Raw genomic sequence first — 26,904 nt, 5'->3', positions numbered from 1 at the left:
CTGAGACTTCAGTTCTCTGATTAACCTGTGAAAAAGTCATTGATACTCAACTGTCTAGTGTTTTCTTGTAAGAATTATGGGTGACAACATTCAAGTACTTCACATGCCAGAGCTGATGTCAACAGTCTCTCTCAAATATATATATTTGAAACAGGGTCTTAATCTGTCACTCAGACTGGAGTGAAGTGGCACAGTCACAGTGATAGCTTACTCAATCTCCCTGGCCCAAGTGATCCTCCTGCCTCAGCCTTCTGAGTAGCTAAAACCACAGGCACACACTACCATGCCTGGCTAATACTTGTATTATTTTTAGAGATGGAGTTTTGCCATGTTTCCCAGGCTGGTCTTGAACTCCTGAGCTCAAGCAATCCTCCTACCTCTGCCACCCAAAGTGCTGGGATTATAGGCATAAGCCATCATGCCTGGCCAACTGTATTTTTAAAACTCCATTTCATTGTTCAGATATAATTTGTACTTGTCTTTCAAATTAGAATTTCTAAATTACCATGTCCTTGAAATTGCCTTCTTATTATCTTCCTCTTCAGATAGATTCTTATGCATGCATTATTATTATGGCGGCCAAGGACCTTGGCCTCCTGGAGATTTGCTAAAAATCACTGATATGAGGCAGATTGATCACTATTTATTTAACGTTTATACATTTATTTAATGTGTATACACAGGAGGCTTCAGAATCTCTTCCAATGAAGTTTGGAAGCTTACATAACACCCTGGCAAAACATGTTATGGAATTAGGGAGAAGAGGAATTCTGTTGACAGGATTACTAGGGAGAATGCGTAGATCCGGGAACACAGATTAACTTGTAAATAGTTCTCTTTGACAGTGAAAGGGTCTGTTCTGTTCAGGTGTGGTTATATTCTTGGTTTTATAGGAGGGAGAAGGAAAAACAATTGTTCTTCTTGGTGGGTCTGGATTTTAGGTAGATGAAGGACCTTCGGAGAACAACTTTATCCTATGCTTTGGGAGAGACTGGGGAAGCAGCGAGGTCAGAGGGACCTTGAGGCTTCTTCAGTTCTGCATGTCAAAACACAATATTTTTGGGTATTGGCTTGAGCCCTAACATTATCTAATGATGTTCTGTCTTCACCAATCTATCACGAGAAACTTTTGTTAATTTCTTTTATATTCCTCATCTACTACGTGAGTCAAATCAGTTCTCCACTAATGACTAAAGATTAAAAGATAGCAATTCTTATCTTATGACATCTAATGGTAAATAATCAGAGTAATTTGTAATCAAATATAACCCCAGGTATCATTCCTCAAGGAGACATACTGTCTGTAGTGGTAAAACTAACATGATAGACTAAGAATAGAGTCATCAAAACTGGTCCTTGCCCTTTTTTTTGCCTTTTGAAAATACACTACTTTTAACTATTTTGTGATTGGTTGTGTTTATGTGTTTATTTGTGTGTGTATGTGTGTGTTGGTGGTACTTTGTGGATTCTGTGATCGAAAATTTAAAGTCTGGGACAATGAATATGTCAAAGCACAGGACGAAGTGAAACCTGGTGCTTCCTGACAATAAATGTTTAATCTTCTTTCCTTGGAGATTTCAGAAAACTCCAGTAATTGAGGAAACAAGAATATGTAACCCTGAAGTACAACTTTTTATGAACACTGTGTAGTTCATGACACACAAGGGATCTTTTAAAAACAGACATTGGTGTTCAGTAAGTTTACCCATTGACAAATGATTGTTTTACTGTATACAATACTCCCTACAAAACTTTTACTATGAATACACAAAAGAGTAATAAAATGAGAAACACCTTTTCCCCTCTATTTATACATCTCGCTCATCTCTGTAACTAAGTTTAATGTTTACCGGAGAGAGGAAAAAATGTAATTCCTAGGGAACCCTGTGCCGTGCTAATGAAATGAGCGGTAGGGCAGCCTAAGGAGTAGTGATTGGCCTCCCACAAAATGATCTAAATATTGTCTTTGCAGCACCACACCCAACACACTCTGTATTCTGCCAGTCCACAACTAGAGAGCCAGGGAAAATGACCCTTCCAAAAAATGTTTTACCTAAGCTTAATAACAAAATCTCTCTATAAAGATAAACAAATATTTCCCAATTAATTATTAACATTTTTCTGTACCATCCTATTGGGAAAATGTTCAATATGAATGCAGAAATTTACAAGCACCCCTTCTATTCCCTTTTCACCCCTACACTGTGTGCCTAAAGAAAAATGGTTCTGGGGATGATATTATGTGGAAATCACAATACACCCCATTAATTACTCTCTCTAAGGAAGAGACATGTGACACATTTTACAGAATCAGCTCAAAAGACAGAAAATCCAAAGCACTCATTATGTATTTTCGTCTGACGCAGCACATTAAAATTTGAAGAAAGCAAGCCATCTTATCATAAAGTCAGCAAAAAAAAACAAAACGAAGCTCCTATTTATTTGCACACCTCTGTTCATTTGGAAGATGATGCATTGTGCTACAAATATTGTTTTCCAAGGATCCCACATGGTATAGTGGGAGGAAGATGGAATGCTAAGTAAAAACGAATTAAATCTCTGTGATTTCCAAATCTATATGATCTTCTAAGAGTTACTTAACCTCTACGTTCCTCATACTTGAAACAGTACCTGTCTCTAAAGGTTGTAGTGAGAAGCTTTATGAGATAGTGAAAGAAAAGCACCTCCCAAAGGGTTGGCCCCAAATGTAACTCAGCAAATGTTTATTTCTTTTAGACTGACAGTCTTTCATTAGGCAAACATGACCTGAAATGTATCCACAGAGTCGTAATTCCTTTTGCTACTGGTAGGTTGAATGATAGTCCCTAGAAGTGTCAACTATTCAATCTGATCAACAATCTTTTCTGCATCATCTGTTAAATGCTTTTCTCCTTCTGTAGGTTTTAAATAGAAGTTGCTTAGATAACCAGTGTTCCAGGCAGATTGGATGAGTCAAAGTAGACCAATCAGAAAACACCATTACCTCAGCCAAAATGATTGGACTAAGTATTTCAAAGGAAATTCAAGCCAGGCAAATCAGAATTTTTTACTAGGTGTTTTCATGTGGTTGCCTGAAGGAGAGAAATCTTTGCCTATTTAAAGAAATATGAACCTAAAAATTGAGTGGGACAGTGATGTTCTGTGGCTGAGGAGAAAGCCGGTTGTAACAAAAAGGAATGAGGCTGACAAGCCAAAGAAGCTTCAGGGACTTTTATTGCAATGGCAACTCTAAAAACATGTTACCTTCTTGACAATTAGGTCGTTCCTTTAAGATTCAGCCCAGGTGTCTTCTCTTCTAGGAAGTTTGTCATGATTCTTTCAGGCTGGATTTAGGGCTCTATCTTCTGTCTTTCCATAGAATTCTGTGAGTAATTCTGCTCTGAATCTGACCACTTTATAATGTATCTATCACTGCCTGTCTTCACCACCAGTCCATAAAAGTCAAGAGTGACTTGTCTCAACTTTCAATACTCAGTACTTCTCTTGGTGCCAGGCGTATTTTAGTCTCCGAGACACAGATATATTATTCTATTTTAACAACTCTTCTGATCTGAGTTTAGGTCTTTGTTTCTTCGTAGTCCACATCTGTGCCACAGTATTTGAAGTTTCATCTTGATGTGTCTTTATGGTTGTTTTGATTGACCTGGTTGAGATTTGATGACTTAAATGATCTATGGCTTTTATTTATTTATTTAGTTATTTTAGCATCTTCTTATTACCACCATAGGCAACTGGAAACCTTTCACCAAAACAGTCCTGGAAGAAAAAAATATATATTATCTTTCAGGACAGATATTTATATCGTGGTAGAAAATCCTGCTAATCTATATATAAGTGACTTGAAAACAAAATGGCAAAGAACCACACTGCAATTTGAAGTTTGTCTCATTGTTAAAAAGGTATCCTGTTTGTTTGCATTAATTATGAGAGTACTTCCACCCACAAATAAAATATCACGTTAAATGCCAAAGTTTGAGAAAAGTCACAATCTTGTCACACTATAATTAAGCAGATTTTTGCTATTTATTTAGACTATTAAGTATGCAGAACTCTTAATTGAATTGAAGTGAACCTAAAGTAAAATGATTGTCACTTTCCCTACACTTTCCTCCAGGAAACAGAGATCAGAAGCTAAAGATGAAGATGCCCCCAGGCAAGAAGTAGTTTAAAAATAAATGGGAAAATTTCCTAAGAAGGGCAGAAAAAGATTGTTCTGGCTCATGATTTTCAAGGTTTTTACTAATTCTCATCTAGAAAGTAATCACCAAGTCCTTGGTATTTAACAAAGGTAATTAACAATTCAAGGCTTCCTCTTAAGATTCCAGTTTCCAAAAAATGCCTTCAAGCCAATCCATGTTCAGTACCATTGAGAGGGGATCTATGTCTAACCCCTTCATTTAGATTGCTTGTCCAGCCTCCAAAATCAAGGGGCAATGGTCTCAGCCCTGACTTTGGAGCCAGGGAGGCTTGTGTTAGAATCCAGTTTTTACTGACTGGAAGCTGTGATTTTTAGCAGGTCTCAGTGCTCCTATGACTCAATTTAATTGTATGAAAATTTCAGTGAAATGATACCAAACTCTCGAGGTTGTTGCATGTAAAAATGAGATTTATACATAAAATGTGTAGTAGGTGATCAATAAAGATAGTTGTTATTTAACAACATTAGGAAATTATATATTTGTTTGTGCCAGGTATTGTGCTGGGTACCAGTAAATAAGGGATGAGGGCAAATTCTTTCTCTCTGAGAGCTTACCTTTTGTGGGAGACAGAATTATTTAAGGAGCAAATGAATGAATGAATGAATGAAAAAGAGAGTGAATGAATAATTTCAAATTGTAAAAAATACGATGAAAGGGAACAGCGACAAACAGGATATGGGCATGGGAGAAAGAAATGTGTATTTAAATGGAAAAGTGTTAAGAATTGGGGTCTCACCAGTGGAAATCAGGTGGAAAGGAACATTCTAGTCAGGAAGGACACATGCAAATCCCCTGGGGCAAGAAAAGGCTGAGCTTTCAGTCAACTAGCATAAACTAGGAAAACTAGCAAAAAAGGAGCTTGGAAAACAGGTAGATTTTGGTTTAAAGATGAGCAACATAAACCAGGAAGCAATAGTAAGTAAGAGTTTCAATTTGATTCAATGGAGAAGAAAGTCTTGAAAGATTTAAAAAGAATGTAACTTATGTTGAGTAATCTGGCTTGTATTAAATAGCCTGCAGAAGGGCAAAAGGTGAAACAGGGGGGTCTAGTCAGAGAGTTATCAAAGTAGTCCAATAAGAAAGGATGATAATTTTTATTCAGGTGATAGTCATGGAATTGAGGATATTTGGAGTGACACATCATACATATTTGTTGCTTATCATCTTAATATAAGTAACATCAGCCATACCAGATGAAAGCACCTGCACTCAGCCTTGGCTCCAGCTTCCTTAAAGCTCCACTTCTTCCACTCTCTGTGTTGTTTGTTCACATCTTTCTCGTCCCCGTGTAGATCAAAAGCTCCTATGAGATTGGGGGCTCCATCTTACCTATCTCACATGCCAACTCTTTTCATCCCTTCATTCCTCTCCTAGAAACAAGAATATAATATTTGTGCAACAACAACAAAATATGGCCCAAATAAATAAATGATGAACATCACAGAAGGCAATTTGCAAGGATAACAATTCTCTCTAGTTCTTTTCTTCTCTAGAAAAGTATTACAAGTCTCCTTCCTCTGAAATTTGAGGTGCCCTGACATTCTTCAGAATGCTACCCACACCAACAGTGCAGAAAATTCTGCCCAATTATATGGCTCAGAAATAGATTCTTTGAACTTCCCATCATAATCAGAGGTGAGTTCTTGGCTCTGGTATTATTGCCAGCCATAATTAGCTCCAGTTAAACTGCCTCTGTGCATCCTGGCAGGCAGATCACCTACATCAATAATGCTACCAGCTTAAGCTTGCTCTGGGGAGACATTGTGTGTGACAGACTTTATTTTCAGGGCAAACTGCCATTGAATGCAGTTGCAGAATCCATTGCTCTGCCCAGTTAAGCCAGAACTGTATTTGATCAATGGGCCTTATGGGTGAGTGTCAGAATAATAAGGCCACTAATCATTTGCAACCCCATGGCACCATTCATCAAGGGATCTCAGAGAACTTTACCTGAGTTAATTAATACTGGCAATGCCTCTGTGAGCTAGATAAGTGTTATTATTCCCATTTTACAGATGAGGAGACTGAGTAATGGAGAAATTAACCCAATGTTGCTCAATAAAGAGATGAAAACTCAAAAAATACCTCTGAGCCTGTGTCTGCCTTGTCAATTAAATGCATCAGCTCATCAGTACTAGCTGGCTGCTTCTTAGATGAACATGTTTTATTGATGTACACTGTTAAGTAGCTGCCACGTTTCACCCAAGAGGTGGCTACCTTTCCATCAAGGAGAAAGTAATTCTGGTTTGTAGCAATTGTGTAACAAATGCTAAGGAAAGCTAAGCTGACTTCCTTCCATTATATTGTTCACTATCTGCCCTAAATGACTTCTTTCTCAGAGAAAAAAAAAATCTGGACAAAAATTTTTGACATGTCATATTGTACCTAAAGTAGTTGGGAGTAGTTTTTGACACAGGAGGAAAACATGTGACAGTCACATTATTCAATCAGGGAAGAAAATCTGCCTTGATATGAAAATAAAAAGCAAAAACCCATTATTTTACATCAACAGTGGAAAAGTTACTGAAATAAACATGTAAAATGTCTCATGTAATGCATCTGAGGGGAGAATAAAAAACTTTGAAAGCTTCAAGCTATCCAGGTAGAAATTTTTAAAGCCCTTACTTTGGTCAGAAAGTGATAAAATTTCTGCCTTTTGCAGGATTACAGAGTTAATGGAAAGGTGAAGGGCAGAGAAGCCAAGCCTGAGACAGATGTGAAGAAAGGGAAATTTGTTTTCAAGGCCCTCCCATGACCTTTTCTTTGTTTGCTTTCTTGCACTGTAGCATGTGACTGTGCAAGAATGTGATCTTAGGAATAGGAAAATATTTTCCCTCGTTTAATTGAGTAACCTTGAGCAAGATTTTGAATATCTCTAAACCCCTGTTTCCTCATCTGTAAACCTGGAATATTAGCCTTCTTGCAGGATTATAAAGAAGATGAAATGAAACAGTGTATGTAGGAGTCTAATTTGGTGCTTAGTATTTTGTAGATGGTCAAGGAAAGGTAGAAAATGCTACTATTGTTAGCAGCCACTCTCTCTACCTTAAACCACTCCACACCCTCCAAAGCTGCACACACACCTTAGCTATTCAGTATGCTCCCTGCTGGTCTAACAAGAACTGACCCTGCAAATGCTATCTCTACTTTCTGCTTCCCCCTTCTCTACAATCCAGTCCTTTAGAACGTCCTTGAACAGTCAGTTGACCAGCCAGAGCCTCAAATTCTTCATCTGTTAAATGAGAATAACAGCTCCCCTCTCCCTACCTTATCTCATAAGATTATTGTAAGAAACAAATGAGGGAATAACTCAGTTTGCATTGTAAACTCTAGCATACAATACATTTTGACTTTTAAACATTACCATTATTATTTCTTAAGACTTAGCTGAGGGAAGAAAATCCATTTTAATTATTCACAGTAAGACATTAATGACAAAGAGTTAGTAGTTTACCCCTGCTAGGTAACATTGGTTCATTTTAATAGGCACATTTACTGCCTTAATCCAAAACTGGAAATATTCGTGAAAATTCAAGGCAGAGAAACAAACAAGGAGAGAAATTCATTTGAATGAGGAAATCCCTAAAGTGATCCCCTATGTGCTAACTTTTAGAGAAGGACTGTTCTGGCACATTTTGCTATCTTTGCAAACCCTTTGCTCAGTACTCAAAGTTGATCCTGATGGAAAAATTCTAACATAAAAGAAGTTGATCCTGTGGTCTCCAAACAGCCTCCCTGTCTCTGTTCCCAGTACCGAAAAGATTTTCTTGCATAACAAACTCAATTTAAACTCCTCCTTTCTCCTTTTCTACAGCTAAGAAGAGTTTTCTGCTGCAAGTGTTAATTGTCCTGACAGGGATGCCTGTCCTCTCTGTTCGCAGCAGTGGCTGTGCTAAAGGATTCAAAATATACAAAACTCTATTGTTACCTCCCCGAATAGAAAATGCTATTAAGAAAAGGTCTTCTTTTTTTATACAAAAATCCGTGCTAACTGTTTCAGAGGTAGAAAAGTAAGCCTAGTACAAATACAAAATCCAAGTGCCAAAAAGCTAATAAAATGATAAGAAGATCCTGGCACTGATTTTCAATGCTTGCAATGACGTGCTAAAATATGCCAAGTCATGCCCAGGAAGAACATTAGGCTGTTCCTATAAATGGGACCTACAGATCAGCTAAAGCAATAGAGTCCAATTACTATTATTAATAATAGCAAGAGTATATTAATCTCTCCTATCAGCAAGCAGGTATAATATTGACCTTTTCTTTCAAAGACAGCTATAATGCTATTATTTACTATTCTAGCCATTTATTCTGCAGTAATAGTTACAAAATGATTAACACAATGATATCCCATGCTGCACTGTCAAAATTCTCCTAAATTCTGTTGGAGAAAAGGATGGTCATGCCCTTCAGCTGAAGAGCATAGGAATCGACTCACAAGAAAATGTGGAAAATAAACACCAGCTTAGCTAAGATAATTATCTGAAACAATGATAATCAATGAGGCATCTCATATTCATCCATCCACCCATGCATCCATCCATCCATTCATCCATCAATCTCTCTTAAACATAATCTTCATGATCTGCCACCAACATCACCAGCACATACTGAGGCATACCCACTGATAGTAGACCGCAAATTCTCACAGGAGGTCAAGTATGGCAAAGACTCAATAAATTTCATGCATTCTTATACATTTCTCCTATTGGGACAATAAAGATTGTGTATGCTAATGAACTGTGAGAAAATGATTTCCATCAGTTCAAGAGCAAGACAATTAAGAGTCTGTATGTATCCTTCACATCTCCTTTCCCTTACTAGAACAATTTTGGAGGTCACACATGCCACATGTCATACCTCCAAATAGATAGGACCACCCAGCCTGCATCAGTTTCATATGAGAAAAGAAGGAAACTCCTGTTTTATTAAGCCACTAAGACTGTGAGGGTTCATCTGTTTTAGCAGCTAGTGTTAATTTTTCTCATACGTAAGATCCCAGCTTGATTTTAACATGATCAGTGATTTGGCGATATCATTCAACCTCCTGGAGTCTATTTTCTCTTGGATGAAACAAGGAAATACCCTCCTCTCAAGCATTCCATAATTTGTAATAAGTTCCTTGAGTATGTAAGAAAAGAAAACACACGCCAAACAAATAGCTATGTCATTGTTGGATTTCATCTCTGTTTCTCTTACTCTACAGACAAAATATATTGGCATTCTTAGAGTTTTTATGCATAGTATTTAGCCCACTGTATTGTAACTATTTGTGTACACATCCTTCTGTATTTTTTGTTGTTGTTTTTGTTGTTGTTGCTTTGGTTTTGTGTTTTGTTTTTGCATAGAACTGTGAGCTCCTCTGGGGGCAGGAATTGCCTTTTTGATCACTTTATCACCAGAGTCTGGGACAGTGCTTAGCCATCAATAATTTTGTTGTTGTTGTTGTTGAAATGTAATTATGAATCTTGAAAAGAAAGCTTGCAATAGCTTATCTGTCTCTTCCCTGCCACCACTGAGGAAAAATTGCCATAGAGGATGCGTAAGGAGTTTTAGAGAATGGAAGCACACACAAAGGAGGGACAGAGGCTGAGACAGAAAGAATGAAAAAGCAATTGAGGAGACCAGGCAAGAGAACAGGAGTAACTTATTGATGTCAAAGGGGACACGAAGAAGGTATGAGGGAGTTAAGCCAGGTAACGTAGTAAAAAGTCCAGGTCAGAGTGCAAAGGCCATCCCTAGCAGAACACCTCATCATTTTTTGAAGCAGAAAATGAAATGTGACTGAGAAATGGGATTTCAGAGATGGGATGAACGTGTATCCAATATATATATTTTTTATTTTAACTTGGGATATGCATTTCTGGGACTTAGAGGGAATGAAAATTTGAGATCTGATGGCGAGGCCTCAACTCTCCAGATGTCTGGGGCCAAGGAATACAAGGCAGGGTGAATTGGTCAGGATGCTGGTGACAGTTTCAAACTTGTTTGACAAGTAGAAAAAGACAGGATGATAGGACTAGATGCCAATTGGAGTATTAGGCCTCTGCTATTGTCTCAACTAATGTAATCAGGGAAAGAAAACATTTTATGCTGTCTATCACTAAAAATGTCCAAACAAGGGTTGGAATCTCAACAAGGCAAAGGCTGCTCTTCAGCGTGTCACCCTGTTCCTTAGAAGGCCATTTGTTTTAATACTGGTTAGCCACTGGTCTTTACCTGAATGCTTCTCATCACTGAAACAAGGATCCTTACTCTTTCAACACGGTGTCTCCTGCCTCTGAAACTGATCTTTGGTATATTATCCCCATTCTGGGGAAAGTGACAAAGCCTGGTAAGCAACACTCAACAGCAACCTGCCTCAACCTTTGTCAAATTCCACCTCCACTGAGGCTGCAGCACCCAGACCAAGGAGCTAGCTGCATAGAAGTATATCCAGATCAGGGTCTAACTTGCAGGGTGCCAAAAAAAAAGGCAAGAGCTAAAGGGTATTACAGAGCAAAGTGTTTAGGTAGTTCTGAGAGTCAAGTATAAGCCCTCAACCCAGAAGGCAGCAGCAAAGGTAAAGCTAAGAAATGGAATCCATGATCAGGAGACAGGACCACTGGAATAGATGGGAGGAGGTAAAGAGTAAGAGTATAATGTTTCTACATCAGTATTTCTCCAAATGTGTTCAACAAAAATGTATACCTCAAAAATATCTGCCTCTATACCCTAGTTCAAATACATGATGTTCTTTCTGAGCACTTCAGTTCCAAAAACTATTCCTTAGAACAATTCTCCTGTATCTAAATTCTTTTCTTAGGTTCTATGTAGTATTCTTGCACCTACCACTTCACCAGTTACTCCTACTACCAGGAGGCCTCCTATGGGCTAGAATACCACTTTCAAATTTCACAAATTCGGTGGCTTAAGCCTTTTGGCCTCCCCGTGAGTAACCCATCAGGGATTGTCTACCTGTCTCTTTGTCTACTGGATGGGACTTTATTTTCCTATCTGCCTCTCTCATGTCATTTCTGCATTAATTTCTGGGACCTCTTAACCCTCTTCGCTGTCTCCAGGATCACTGTGATGATAGGTCCAGAATTCCTCCCTTCAGTGCAACTAGGTCAGTGTGTTGTTCTGTCCTCAGGCATTTACCCTTCAATTTCTCAGTTTCCAGGTGATTTTCAAGTTCCAATGCTGATTGCTACATGGGTGAAATTGCTGATTATATAACATTGATGTATGTGGTGTCCCAACAAGTGTAAGCTGTTAGCCCATTCTGCCTGCTTTTTTTCATAACTTAAAACATTTTGCATTTCTAACCAAGATTGCTAATATTATCATTTTTTTGTTTTAATTTGGGAAGGAAAGTCTCCAGTTACCAGCTCCCTAATTTCTCCTGTTGTCTCATTATCCAGAACTGGGTGACATGACTGGCCAAGGGGAATGAGAGGATGATTGGATTACATCAGTCATGATGCATTCTGGGTCAGGAGTCTGAATTCCATGCAATCAAGGGATTCCTACCAATTACCTGAGTCAATTAGAATCTGGTATCAAGAAACAAAGGGAAATTACTGTTGAATAGGACATGGACAAGGTCTATTCTATTTTCATTTATAACATCATCATCAAGTTCATTGAGTAAGAAAATTCCACAAATTAAAACTGTCCAACAACCCAAAGAAGTCATGAGTTACACTCAAAATAATCTCTAAGGAAATGTCATTTGACCATCTTAATGTACATTATAGATGAGTATCTGAAATAGACACTAATTTCCCTGCCCCACATAGCAGGAAAAGTCATTATACAGTAGGGGAAATCATGAAAACACTAGAGGTGAGGACAAATGAAAAGAGAAAAATTTAAAAAGCAAATTTGACACACTCTACAAGTTTTCCAGGACCCAAAAACATATGACTCTTATTGTCTGTGGCATAAATGGTTTTCCTCCAATGTTTTTTTTGCCTTCCTACTTTAGTAAAGGAATTACTAAGTCTCAGTTTTGCAAATGGCAGCTCAATTGAAGACTGCAGTTCCCAGCTTCCTTTACAGCTGGGTGTGGCCATCCTAAGTTTTATGTAACCGAATGGGAGTGAAAGTGACATGTTCAACTTCCTAAGAATAGCCTTAAATTCAGTAGACCACCTCTCCTTCTGCTCGTCATCCTCGTTTCTATTGCCTGGAATGTGCACATGATGGTAAATAATCTTGAATGGTGTAGGTGAGGGCAAAACACTTGAGATAGCAGAGCAACAAAACAGAAAAAGTTTAGCTCCCTAACACTATGGGGCCACCAAACCAGTCTGCATTGCTTATGCTCAGATTGTTACATGAGGGAAACCTAAACTTTTTTGTTTAAGCCACTGTTATTTTGATCTTTGTTACATGAGGCAAATCTTTATCCTACATTGGCCCTCCTCCATTTCAAGCAATGGCTTTCGCAAATCTTTGTTGGGTCTCTAGTAGCTCAAGACTAATCTTACCGCTTTATCTCTGTAGATGGCTCCATATCTCACTTCTAAAAATTAAGGGAATCTGGATAGAAATCTGAACCCTGTTTTAGTCAGTTCAAGCTGATATACCAGAATACCATATTATCGGTTACTTAATCAACACATATTTATGTATTACAGTTCTGGAGGTTGGCAGATACAGTGACTGGTGAGGGAACTCTTCCTGGTTTGCAGATAGTCATCTTCTGCTTGTATCCTCACATGGCTGAGAGAGAAATCATCGCTTATGTCTTTTCTTATAAAGACACTGACTTTGTTCATGGGAGCTGCACTCTCATTATCTAATTACCCCCTGATATGGCTTGGCTGTGTCCCCACCTAAATCTCACCTTGAATTGTAATAATCCCCGTGTGTCAAGGGCGGGGCCAGTTGGAGATAATTGAATCATGGGGGTGGTTTCCACATTCTGTTCTCATGGTAATGAATAAGACTCACAAGATCTAATGGTTTTATAAATGGGAGTTCCCCTCCACAAGCCCTTGCCTGCTGCCATGTAAGACACGATTTTGCTCCTCATTCGTGTTCTGCCATGATTGTGAGGCCACTGCAGCCGTGTGACACTGTAAGTTAATTAAACCTGTTTCCTTTATAAATTACCCAGTCTCAATATGTCTTTATTAGCAGTGTGAGAACAAACTAATAATACACGCCAAAGGCCATGCTTCTAATACCATCATATTGCAAGTTAGGATTTTAACACATGAATGTTGGGGTGACACAAACTTTCAGTCCATATTCTTTCTCTGGCCCTCCAAACGTTATGGCCTTCTTGTATGGAAAATACATTCATTCCATCTCAGCAACTCTGAAAGTCTTATTTCTTTTCATCATCAAGTCTAAAGTTCATAATCTCATCTAAATATCATCTAAATCAGATATGAGTAAGACTAAGGTGTGATTCATACTGAAACAAAATTTTTCTCCAGCTATGAATCTGTGAAATCAAACAAGTTATTGTTTCCAAAATACAATGATGGGACAGACATAGAATAGGTATTGCCATTCCAAAAAGAAGGAAGTGGTGAGGAGTTCCACACAGTTCCAAAACGTAGCAAGGCAAACTCTTTGAGATTTTAAGCCTTGAGAATAATCTTCTTTTGCTCAATTTTCTGGCTTCCAGGCACACTTGGGTAGCAATAGCTTGGTGCGTTGGTCCTGCTCCTTCTACCTGAAACTACAGCTCTCTACAATGGCCCCACATGCCCGTCCTTGAGCCATTGGCTGGGGGCATCCTGATCCACTAAAATCAGACAGGCAATTCCACCCTTAGAAGTCAAGGAGAAATTATCCTTTCCCCCTGTGCCTGTAGTGGGAGTGGCAGCCCTGTTGATCTCAGAATCACCTTTGGGGACCTTCTTTTCTTTTCTTGACAGACAGCACATGTTCACAGCCTTCTTTCCATTTTCTCTGTTTTCTTTAGCCCCAGCTGGCAGTGTTTCTGCTAGTGTAATCCCATCTTTATCCCTAGCTTCTGTTGAGATGGGTGATTAAGTCCTCAGTTCACACTCACACTAATCTTATCAAATGGTCTATCTGCCACACCCTTAGCGCTGTCTTCAGAATATGGGTTCTTATTTCTTGCAATATGGATTGGCTGAGAATTTTTCAAATCTTTGATTTCTGGGACATTTTTGCTTAACAATCACTTCTTCAAATCATTTCCTTCTTCTTGCTTTATACTGTAAGCAACCAGGAGGAACGAAGCCACTCCTTCAAAACATTGTTTAGAAGTTTCCTCAGCTAAGCATTTAATTTCATTGTTTGCAATTTCTACCTCCCATGAAACACTAGTACATTAACATAATTGAAGTCTTTTCCCACTTTAAAACAAGGCTTGCCTTTTTGCCATTGTTCAATAGCATATTCTTTATTTCTGTCTGATATCTTATCAAAATTTTCTTTAATGATCATGTTTCTACCAACAGTCTGTACACAATTATTTATGTATTCTCTAAGAAGACAGAAGCTTTCTCTAGAGCGCTGATTTTTTCTTTTACTGAACTCTTACAATCAGAATCACCTTTAAAGTTCCTTTATAGCAATGTCAGCTTTTTCTGGAACGTAGATATGGTTTTGCTGTGTCCCCACACAAATCTTATCTTGAATTGTAGTTCCCATAATCCCCACATGTTGTAGGGGGGACCAAGTGGGAGGTGATTTAATCTTGGAGGCTGTTACCCTTATGCTGTTCTCATGACAGTGAGTGAGTTCCCACAAGATTTGATGGTTTCATAAGGGGCTTTTCTCCCTTTGCTCAGCACTTCTCCTTGCTGCCTCAATGTGAAGAAGGATGTGTTTCCTTCCTCTTCTGCCACAATTGTAAGTTTCCTGAGGCCTCTCAGCCATGCTAAACTGAGTCAGTTAAACCTCTTTCCTTTATAAATTACTCCATCTTGGGTATGTATTGATTAGCAGCGTGAGAATAGACTAATACAGTAAATTGGTACTGGGTAGTGGGGCTCTGTTTTAAAGGTACTGAAAAATGTGAAAGCAACTTCAGAACTAGGCAGAGGTTGGAACAATTTGGAGGGCTCAGAAGAGGACAGGAAAATGTAGGAATGTTTGCAACTTCCTGAAGACTTGTTAAATGGCTTTGACCAAAATGCTGATAGGGATATAAACAATAAAGTCCAGGCTGAGCTGGTCTCAGGTGGAGATGAGGAACTTGTTGGGAACTGGAACAAAGGTGACTCTTGCTATGCTTTAGCAAAGAGACTGGTATCATTTCGCCCCTGCCCTAGAGATCTGTGGAACTTTGAACTTGAAAGAGATGAATTAGGATATCTGGTAAAAGAAATTTCTAAGTGGCAAAGCATTCAATTAGAAGCAGAACATAAAAGTTTGGAAAATTTGCAGCCTGACAATGCCACAGGAAAGAAAAATCCATTTCCTGAGGAGAAATTTAAGCCTGCTGCAGACATTTGCATAAGTAACAAGGAGCCCCAAGACAATGGGGAAAGTGTCTCCACGGCATGTCAGAGACCTTCATGACAGCCTCTCCCATCATAGGCTTGGAGGTCCAGGAGGGAAAAATGGTTTTGGGAGCTGGGTCCAGTGCCTTCCTGCTGCATGCAGCCTAAGGACTTGGTACCCTGTATCTCAGCTGCTCTGGCCATTGCTAAAAGGTGCCAAAGTACAGCTCAGGCCATGGCTTCAGAGAATGGAAGCCCCAAGCCATGGCAGCTTCCAGGCAGTGTTGGGCCTGCAGATATGCAGAAGTCAAGAATTGAGGTTTGGGAACATCTACCTTGATTTCAGAGTATGTAAGGAAACACCTAGATGTCCAGGCAGAAGTGGGCTGAGGGACTGGGCCCTCATGGAGAACCTCTCTATTAGAACAGTGTGGAAGGGAAATGTGGGGTTGGAGCCCCCACATATAGTCCCCACTGGGGCACTGCCTAGTGGAGCTGGGAGAAGAGGGCCATCATCCTCCAGCCCCCAGAATGGTAGATCCACTGACAGCTTGCACCATGTGCCTAGAAAAGCCACAGACACTCAATGCCAGTCCATGAAAGCAGCCAAATGGGGGTCTGTACCCTGCAAAGCCACAGGGGCATATCTGCCCATAGCTGTGGGAACCCACCTTTTGCATCAGCATGACCTGGATGTGAGACATGGAGTCAAAGGAGATCATTTTGAAGCTTTAAGGTTTAATGACTGCCCTATTGGACTTTGGACTTGCTTGGAGCCTGTGGCTCCTTTGTTTTGGCCAATTTCTCCCATTATGAATGGCTGTATTTACCCAATGCTTCTACCTCCCTCCCCTCAATCCCCCTTCCCCCCCTCCCCCATATCTAGGAAGTACCTAACTTGCTTTTGATTTTACAGACTCATTGGTGGAAGGGACTTGCCTTGTCTCAGATAAGACTGTGGACTTGGACTTTTGGGTTAATGCTGAAATGAGTTAAGACTTAGGGAACTGTAGAGAAGGGCATGATTGTGTTTTAAAATGTGAGGATATGAGATTTGGGAAGGACCAGGGAGGGATTATGTGGTTTGGCTGTGTCCCTGCCCAAATCTCATCTCGAATTGTAGTTTCCACATCCCCATGTGTCATAGGAGGGACCTTGCGGGAGGTAATTTAATCGGGGTGGGGCATGGTTACCCTCAGGTTGTTTTCATGATGGTGAGTCAGTTCTCACAAGATGTGATGGTTTTATAAAGGGCTTTTCCTCCTTTAGCTTGGCACTTCTCCTTTCTGCCACCAAGTGAAGAAGGACACATGTCCTTCCCCTTCTGCCATAATTGTAAGTTTTCTGAGGCCTCCCCAGCCATGCTGAACTGTGAGTCAATTAAACGTCTTTCCTTTATAAATTACCTAGTCTCACGTATGTCTTTATTAGCAATGTGAGAATGGATTAATACACATGTACTGCAGATTCTTCCGGCCTCTACTCATTACAAAGCTACCTCCACATTTTAAAATATTTATTAAAGCATTACCCCAATTCTTGGTACCAATTTCTGTTTACTCAGCCCTTTGTATCTGCAGGTTCCACATCCACAGATTCAACCTACCGTGAATTGAAATATTTGAAAAAGAATAATAATACAATAATAATAACAAAAATATAAAACAGTACAGTTTAAAAACTCTATATATAGCATTTTCATTGTATTAGGTATCATAAGAAATCTAGAGATGATTTAAAGTATATGGGAGGATGTGCTTAGGTAACTATGCCATTTTATATAAGGAACATGAGAATCTGCACATTTAATATCTGCAGGGTGTCCTGAAACCAATTCCCCTTGGATACTGAGAGACAACTGTATTAGGGTTCTCCAGAGAACCTTGGCTTATGCAATCATGGTGGCCAAGTTCCACAATCTGCTGCCTGAAAGTTAGAGACCCAGAGAAGCCAGTGTTGTAGTTTGAAAGCCTGAAAGCCAGACAGCCAATGGTGTAGATTCCAAAGTCTGATAGCCTGAGAACCAGGAGCACTGAGGGCAGAAGATCAATATCCCAGCTCAAGCAATCAGGCACAGGGAGGGTGAATCCAACTTTATTCCCCTTTTTTGTTCTTTTCGGTCCCTCAATGAGTGAGATGATACTCATCCATATTGGAGAGGACCATTTGCTTTATCCAGTTCACCAATTTAAATGCTAATATTTTCCAGAAACACCCTCCTGGACACCTCAGAAATAATGTTTCATTAAATTCTAGGCATCTCATGCCCCAGTCAAGTTGACACATAAAATTAACCATTATACTTTTCAACCCACCAATCTATCTCCATCCACATCTATTTTGAATTTAGACCCTCCCACCATCACTGAGTAAGTGAGTAGGCAAACTTTCTCAAGGAACTTACTGCATTTTTTCCTCTTATATAATGTTAACAGTACTCTTTGTTGTTATAATGCCATTGGCATTAATATAAGCTCAAGTTCTCCAACTCTGCGTATGTTTTTGCTGTGAGTGTGTATATGTGTAGTTGAAAAGCAGGGGTGGAATTGAGAAGAGGACAGCTTAAGAAGGTGTTTGAAGAACATTCTTTATCTCAGAATTTGTGATTTTCATGATAAAATATCTAGAAAAACACAGAAATAGATGGGAGTGCATAATAGACCAAGAAACTAAGATTGACAACTAATCTACTGCCAAAATCTTAAAGGAATTTCCTCTAATTATAATATTCATGAAGTGGAAATGAGAAACACAATTGTCAGGTGACAGTAATACATACCTTGTCACCTGCAAGAGATCAAAGCTGCCAACGTGAAGGACAATGCAGAGGCACATCAACACATTTGTCTATGCCTTGGCTCAGGAATATAGAATCTGTGACAACTGCCAACCACAAATTGATTGCATAGCTACAGCTCTACCAAATAGAACATAGAATACAAATTCTACAATAGCTGTCTGTGTGTGCATACACACACGTACACACAGGCACACCCACACATATATATATTGCAGATGTAAAGGATTACAGGCACACATATATTCCACCCCCGATTTCCCAGTTTGGACTTGTCCTTCTAAATATGTTCAGATATTAAAAATCTCAGGAAAGCTATGGACCATAAGGCAGAAAAGGGCATATGGCATATTTGCATCTTAGAATACAACTCCGATAGTATGAAGACGGGGGAAGAGAAAAAACCATGTAATTGAAACACTAAATTTACCAATATTGTTTCAGGACAAGAAATAACTACTCACTGCTTTAGATCATACATAAATAAATGTTTATATAATAATAATAATAGCAAATATTAAATATGGAACACAAAATGGAAAGTAGGTTACATAAATCCTAATCTCACTTATACATCTTACAAGCTATGTGACCTTGAACAATTAACTTAACATGTTTCTACTTCAATTTCCTCATGTGTAAAATGAGAATAAAAACAGTTGGGAAGATTCTGTGAGTTAGTAGGTTTAAAGTACTTTATGTTTGGTACTAATATCAATCCTGGTGATGATCGATCACAGTGATGTATGTGCTATTATTAATAGCACAGTGATGTATGTGCTGTTATGGTATTATCATGCCCATTTCACAGACAGAATAAAGTGAGCCTTGAAGAGGTTCAACTACTCTTTTAATAATTGGTAGAACATGGATTCTAATGCACCATTTTATGTATAGAGCTAATACTCTAATTACTATACTATACTGCCTCACACAGCAAGTTAACAATACTTTAAGAATAGGGAGTCTCTCCTAAGACCAACATCACATAATATAAATGACTGCCAGACACCATAAATGTGGGACCAATCCGTGAATATCAACAAATCTTTATGCTTGAGATCGAGACCTGTATTTTAATAGTAGTCTAGGGCTGAGTGGAAGTGACTGACATATAGTCTGTCATCAACCATGCATAGTGCTCCTTTGTTTAAAGATGACAACACTGAAAAGAGAAAAAAAAAACTTTCAGTGAAAATATTCTGTACACTAAAAGAAGGAAAGGGCAATTAAGATGCAGAAAAATTGCACTTTAAAAAGTTACTAAAGAAAGCAGAAATTGCAGAAATATTCTTTGTAATCTCAAGGGAATATGAAAACTATAGTCTGAATGAAGCGATGAAAGATGAGATTATATGAAAATAAGTTGAGATAAGAAGGGAATTGGCTGAGAGGCAGGCAGAAGTAAAAATGAAAGTCTGCCATGATAAATAAAGATTATAAGAAGATTAAAAATGCAATAATAGAATAGAAATCTGCATTAAAAGCAATAAAGAACAACATTAATGCTGTAGAATTAGTGATGATGAGTTTAAGCTCTAGAAACTGTAGAATAAATGCAGAATGAAGAAAAACTCAAAGATGCAAATGTCGATGGTAGGAATAAAGGGCAGAGAAAGAGAGGTCAGTTATGAGGATACTTGGTTGTTTTTAGAACCACAAATCACAATGAAAGCAATTATTAAAAATGTTTGAAGAGACATATAACATGTGTTCAGTGAGTTTACAGATCATAAAGGATTACTTAACACATGGAATACACCTGACTGACATTTTAAAAATTGTGTTTATAGATCAACGTTACTGCTAATTACATGATATAATATGCACATTGGGGAAAAATTGAAAAATGTAGACAAGAAAATATTTTTAAAGTTTGCTACAATCCTATTATATGGAAATACTATTAACTGTATGCTGGATATTACTTCAGACTACACATGAATATTAATTACATTATACAAACTTACAAACATGCACACAAAACATGCATGATGTTTTGTATAATATGTTTAGTCTATAATTGTACTATAGATTTTCTCTTCAAAACCAACATTTTTTCATTAGGGATCAAAATATATTCATGGTTTATAAAATCAAGCAATTGCAGAATGTTATGAATAAGAGAAAATTTAAAATCACCCCAAATCTTGTTGACTCAGAAATCAGTTCTACCACCATTTTGAAGATCACTCTTTTAGATAACTCTCTATGCAAATGGGAACCTATAAGTATAGATTAGATGTGAATTTTACTAGAGGTAAAAACACAGAAATAGTTCAAGATAGAAATAGATATAGACATTTTTCATAAATGAATCATATAGCCAATGCTCTATTAACAATGCATTTTCACTTAACAAGGTATTGAACATACTTCTGTTAATTAATATAGATTTGTTTTATTATGTTGATTTCATTCGATTACCTTAAATGGCTATGCCGTGATTTATTTAATGCATTCTCTTTTGATGAGCACTCTGGTTACATTTAACCTCTCTGAAACTTAGTTTGTTCGTCTGTATGAAAATAAATAGCACTACTCTCAGGTTACTTTAAGAATAAGCTGAGTTAAGTACACAGAAATTACAAAAGTGTATAGTGCATAGTAAAAGCTATATAAATATTTGATATTTTAAATATTATATTTAGATTATATATAACATAATGTTATCTAAACCATAAACAACCATGAATATAACTATAATGAAGAAAAAATCTTATGCATGCTTTTTATAAATTAGTTTGATTTGATTTTAAGCAGGACTAGAACCAGGTTTTGGGGGTCTGAAAATGCTACTTTTAAGAAGTAAAATTCAAAATTAAGCACTGAGATATCTAAGAACTTGGAAGGAAGTCATGCGAATGAGAGACTCTAAAGCTTACGCTTTGGTACCTTCATGGAAAAATATGCCTCATTCTTTTAGAAAACATTTTGAATCCAAGAAGGTGGGGGACTGTTTATGGCATAGTCATGTATTTTTAGATAAAACCTAGCACAACACATATATACTAGATCTTCAATATTAATTGTATAGCCTTGGGGGAATTACTGGATCAAATAAAATTTTGCTACAATTGGCAAACTTATTTCCTAAAATTTGTACCAAATTTAGCTCCACTCCAAAATTCATAAGAATTTCCATTTTGTTTGAGTCTTACCAATGCTGGGCATTTTGTTTGGTTCAATTTTGTTTTGTTTTGACACACTGAAGTTTTTAAAATATGTATTCACATTTATCATCTTTCTAAAGAATAACTGTTAGGTTTCATGTCATGTTTAAAAAGGTCTATGTTCCAAGAGGATAAAAACAATCACCCATGTTTTCATCTCAATATTTCATAGCATCACTTTTTAGATTTAAACATTTGATCATTCTAGGATGCATTGCATTATAGCAAATTACTTCTAAATCTAATGTTTTCAATGCTTAGTCAGTTTTTCCTCTGAAATTTTTGATTAATACTTATTTTCCCTGATATAAAACATTATCAATATTATATACTAAGTTTCAGCATGTAGTTAAATTAATATCTGAAGTCTCTATTTTCTTTTAATGATCTATCAGGATTTCAACTAAGATTGGTTTGGATTAATAAATTAAGTTAGACAAAATGATATCTTTACAATATTGAGCCATCCTATTCAAGAATAATATGTGTCTCTTCATTTATTGGAGTCATCTTTTATGGCCCTCTGTAGACTTTTAGGGTTTCTTCATGTAAATTTTGAAAATTTTGTTAAATTTGTCCTAGAATCTTTATAATTTTTGTTATTTTTTATTATTATTTTGAGTTGGCTATTACATGATATGTTAAAAACCTATGTAAATTATATTTAATTTTGTAGTCTCCTTAATTAATTTTCTTATCAATATATTTTTCTCAATTTTTATTTATAGATTTTCAATTGATTATTTTGATTTATCTTATTAAGCATACTTTTTAATTTTTTTAGTAATATATATTCACATTATAAGAAAAGAGTATGAAAAATAAGTTATCCAAATATTCTGGCTTGCCAGAAACAATCAATATTTGATATCTCTTTATGCATACAAGAACTCATATTTTTCATCTATTTAAACAGACATAATAAGAGTAGAGAGATACATACACACCAACACATGCTAATATGCTAGTATTAAATTAAGAAGGACTTAATTTCATTTTACCTGAACTTAAATGTAGTCAAGCTAAGGGAATTAATATATTTTAGTTAAAAGGCTTTTTATTTGATTTTTAAATTATGAGATATTAAATCCTTTAAATTCTTCTGAGTTTAAGGAAAAAATATTAAAATTATTAAGCTGAAGGCATGATATATTTAAACACATGTTTAATGTGGAAACCTTGAATTATTCATTTCTGTCAAATATGAAATATTTAGATTCACACATTTCCTGATCCTTCATCCTTCCTCTAACTATGACTTTTTGTTTGTTTGTTTTGCTTTGTTTTTAGACAGGGTCTCCCTCTGTCATCCAGGCTGGAGAGCAGTGGTGTGATGACAACTCACTGCAGCTTCAACTTCCTGAGCTCAAGCAATCCTCTCACCTCAGCCTCTGGAATAGCTGGAACTACAGGTGCGTGCCATCACTCCTGGCTAATTTTTTAAAATTTTTGTAGAGACAGAATCTAGCTTTGTTGCCCAGGCTGGTCTTGAATTCTTGGGCTTAAGTGGTCTTCCCACTTTGGCCTCCCAGAGTGCTGGGATTACAGGCGTTAGCTGTCATGGCTGGCCTTATCACTTTTTACACATGAATTTTGTTTCACATTTTCTAGCATTCATGTTATGCTCTGGAACCACCATACCCAGTCACTTCATCCTTTTTGTACATTTAAATAGAATTAAGATGATATGAACTCTCCCCCATATTTGAGCTCTTTATTTTAATCCACCTCTTGGTTAGCTTTTAGTATATTTTTTCCAACTAGAACATTTGGGTGCTGTCTTCTCTGAGTTTTTTTCAAGATTATATGTCTTTTGTCCCGTATCTCTATTGTTCTGTCTACTTGAGCATATCTTAGTTGGGTATTGCAATTTTAAGTAACACTTCTTTTCCCTTGGAATTTTGTAGATGTTATAATAGTTTTCTGAGAAGTTTGAGACCAATACAAATTTTTTACCCTAGAAAGTACACTTGTTTTGTCTATGTGGCTACCTTAAGAAATCTTTTGTTGTGATTTAAATTTAGTACTAAGTCAAGTTATAGCTAGAAGCATATTTTTGATTCAATTCTTCTAATAGATGGATTAGAAGAATTTTAATTCTTTAAGTATTTTTATTCTTCATATAAGTTTGAGAATATACTTACTGAGTATCTAAAATTTGAGTTATATAATAATTTCTTGGGTAGTTTATAATATTAGGCCATTCCATAGATAGAATACAATTATCTACTTAGTAGTCTTGTGAGATCTTTATTATTTCATAGATTAAGAATAGTGTCTGTTTAAATATAGATTGCATTTTAATTTTTTATTTTATTGCAAGTGGATCTTTATGTTATTTCAGATTGATCTTATAACTGATAAGATTACAACTTTATATTTAATAAAGTTGTTTCCACTTTTTATTTTTTCTGTGTAGATAATTATATTCTTTGCAAATAATGATAGTTTTAGGTCTTACTTTTCAGTCTCTACACCTATTATTTCTTTGTTTTCTAAGAGATTTTTTTCCAGTGCTGTGCTTTTAAGAAAAATGTAATAATGGGCTTCATTGACTTAAAGAGAATACATTTAAATTATTCTGTTACATATGTTTACCGAATATAGAGAATACGAGGTATATTGGCCAGATCCTTTCCTCCCAGATTGAAGCTCTAGTTCTCCCTGCTGTTGGCATATTGAAGGCCAACAGCTCGTATCCAAGTCTGTTCAAGACTTGACTTTAGCTGAAGACAACTTCCTTGCACAAGGTCACGCCTTTTTCTCAGTAGCATCCTTTATCTAATGATGGATAGATTTGATTGCCTAAAACCCTGGTCCTCTTGTCCCAAATGGCCTCAACTCTGAATAGCTCATACTAGTTTCCATTCTCTGTACGAGATTGAGGTCTGTCACAAATGCATAGCAGTGGGCCATCTCCTGCCCAGTGCTACTTTGTTTACTTCTTCCAAACCCCAAGTATTGTTCATGTGAGCACGTCCCAGGAAACTTTGAAAATGTCTGTCTCAGTCAGCTTCCCACCAGTGACATGAAGATAGGAAGAGCTCTTTAATATTTTCAGTTTAGTAGGAATGTTTTAACATGAATGCATGCTAAAATATATTAAATATATTTCTTCATCTATTGGAATAATCATATAATTTTTCTCTTATGTTGATGTAATATATCATCATGTGGATACTTTCTGATGTTGAGCCAACTTCATATTCCAGAGATAAACCTAAATTAGGGATCATAATATATTTTATAAAACTTGCTGTATTTACTTACCTTATATATGTATAATATATATGATTAAAATTTAATATATGTTTCTATTAGGTTTTAAAAATATGCATTTATAAGTGAAATGAGGCCATTATTTTCTTTTTCGTACTTCCCTGAATCAATTTTATAATAAAAACTATACAAGCTTTAGCAGAAAACATTGGTTATAAGGTTAATCAGCGTACATGAGGTTAAATCTATAATAAAAACAATCTCCACATCTCAATGTTTTAAACACAGCATTCCATTTTTTTCATGCAAATAAATGAAAAATGAAAAATGCAGCTTTCAACATTTCTCTAACCAAGTTGTCTTCTGTATAATAACTCAATGACCAGGTCTATCTTGATTTTGCAGCTCAAATGTTAGATACTTAAGAAATAACTCCATTACCACTTAGAAAACTTTAGGTATCCCTCTATTATTTTTCTTTCTCTCTTTTCACATTTCTTAGTGTTCATTATGTTACAGTTTGTCACTATTGTGTGATAATATGATATTTATCTCTCCTATAGATTGTAAACTTCAAGAGTACAAAAAACACTTTCTCCCTAACCCTTGTCAGAGTGGCTAGCATATGTTAGAAACTAAATAATGTTTGCTTGATGAATAAAGTACACTATTAAAGTTTACTGTGAATCATCTAAAAAATTTGAATAATTAAAAGATGTATCTAAACCATAAGTGTAAAAATTATGAAGTATAAACTCTTTCTCTATTAATTTATCAATTATTAACTTAAAAGAGAACATCAGCTATTTAATTTATTTATTTAGTTAATTACTTTCTGGATTGTAAAATCCATCATTAGGACAAACTGAACAAAAATAACAAATAATTTTTTTATAAATAATTGACTAATTGTACCTTTTAAGGTAATGAGTTATATTAACAAAAAACCATGTCTATGACTGCAGTATAGATATAAACACCAATGGGGATAAAAGGAAAGCACAGTAAGCTCATGTCTTCATCTCTTAAGCCAATTTAAGCATCAGTTTTGCCCATCCCAATGTTTTGCCCATCCCAATGTTTGGAAAAAAAAAATAATTAGAATGTCACTGGGTAAAACAGGACCTCCCAATTTTACAATGTATCTATGACCTACTATTTACCTATACATGTCTACTGAACCTATTTAAATAACTTATGTAGACTCTGTTGGGATTCAAGTTTATCACTCACCCTTTTCTAAAGAAATTTAGAAAATAAAAAATGAGCACTGCAATCAGTTAGAAAATGAAACATTATTTTGTAAATGTCCCTAGAACATGCTTCAGAAAATGATTTACATTTCATTTTCATTCATTACGTTCATTGCATATTATTTCATTCAGGAAATAAGGGATTAATGTACTCACTTTATACAAGAACTTACAAACCAAAAAGAAAATGTAAATCAACATTTTGAAAAACTAACATATGTTTTATGGCATGTTCACATAGAGGAATATTATATAGCCATTAGAAGTAATGATGTAGAAAAGGCTGGGTGTAATGGCTCATGCCTATAATCCCAGCACTTTGAGAGGCCAAGACAAGAAGATCACTTGAGCCCAGGAGTTAGAGACCAGCCTGGGCAACACAGTGAGACTCTGTCTCTACAGAAAATTTAAAACTTAAAAAAAATTTAGGCAGGCACGGTGCTGCGTGCCTGTAGTTCCAGCTATTTGGGAGGCTGAGGCAGGAGAATCACCTGTGCCCAGGAGGTCAAGGCTGTAGTAAGCCGTGATCGTGCCACTGCACTCTAGCCTGGGTGACAGAGAAGAAAGGACAGGACAGGACAGGAAAGGAAAGGAAGAAGGTAGAAGGAAGAAGGAAGGAAGGAAAGGAAGGAGAAAGAAGGAAGGAAGGAGGGAAGGAAGGGAGGAAGGAAAAGAAAGGAAAGCAAGGAAGGAAAGAAAGAAAAGAAAAAGAATGACATGGATATGTAATAACTTAGGAAAGCAAATATATATTATAAACTCAAAAAAGTTAAAAAAGTATGTATTGGATATAATCTTTTCATTAAAGAGGAAGAGCTAGGGAGATAAGGAGAAGAGGGGAGGAGA

Source organism: Hylobates moloch, unplaced genomic scaffold (assembly GCF_009828535.3).
Source record: "Hylobates moloch isolate HMO894 unplaced genomic scaffold, HMol_V3 SCAFFOLD_17, whole genome shotgun sequence".
Taxonomy (NCBI): domain Eukaryota; kingdom Metazoa; phylum Chordata; class Mammalia; order Primates; family Hylobatidae; genus Hylobates; species Hylobates moloch.
This window is presented reverse-complemented; position numbering follows the sequence as displayed.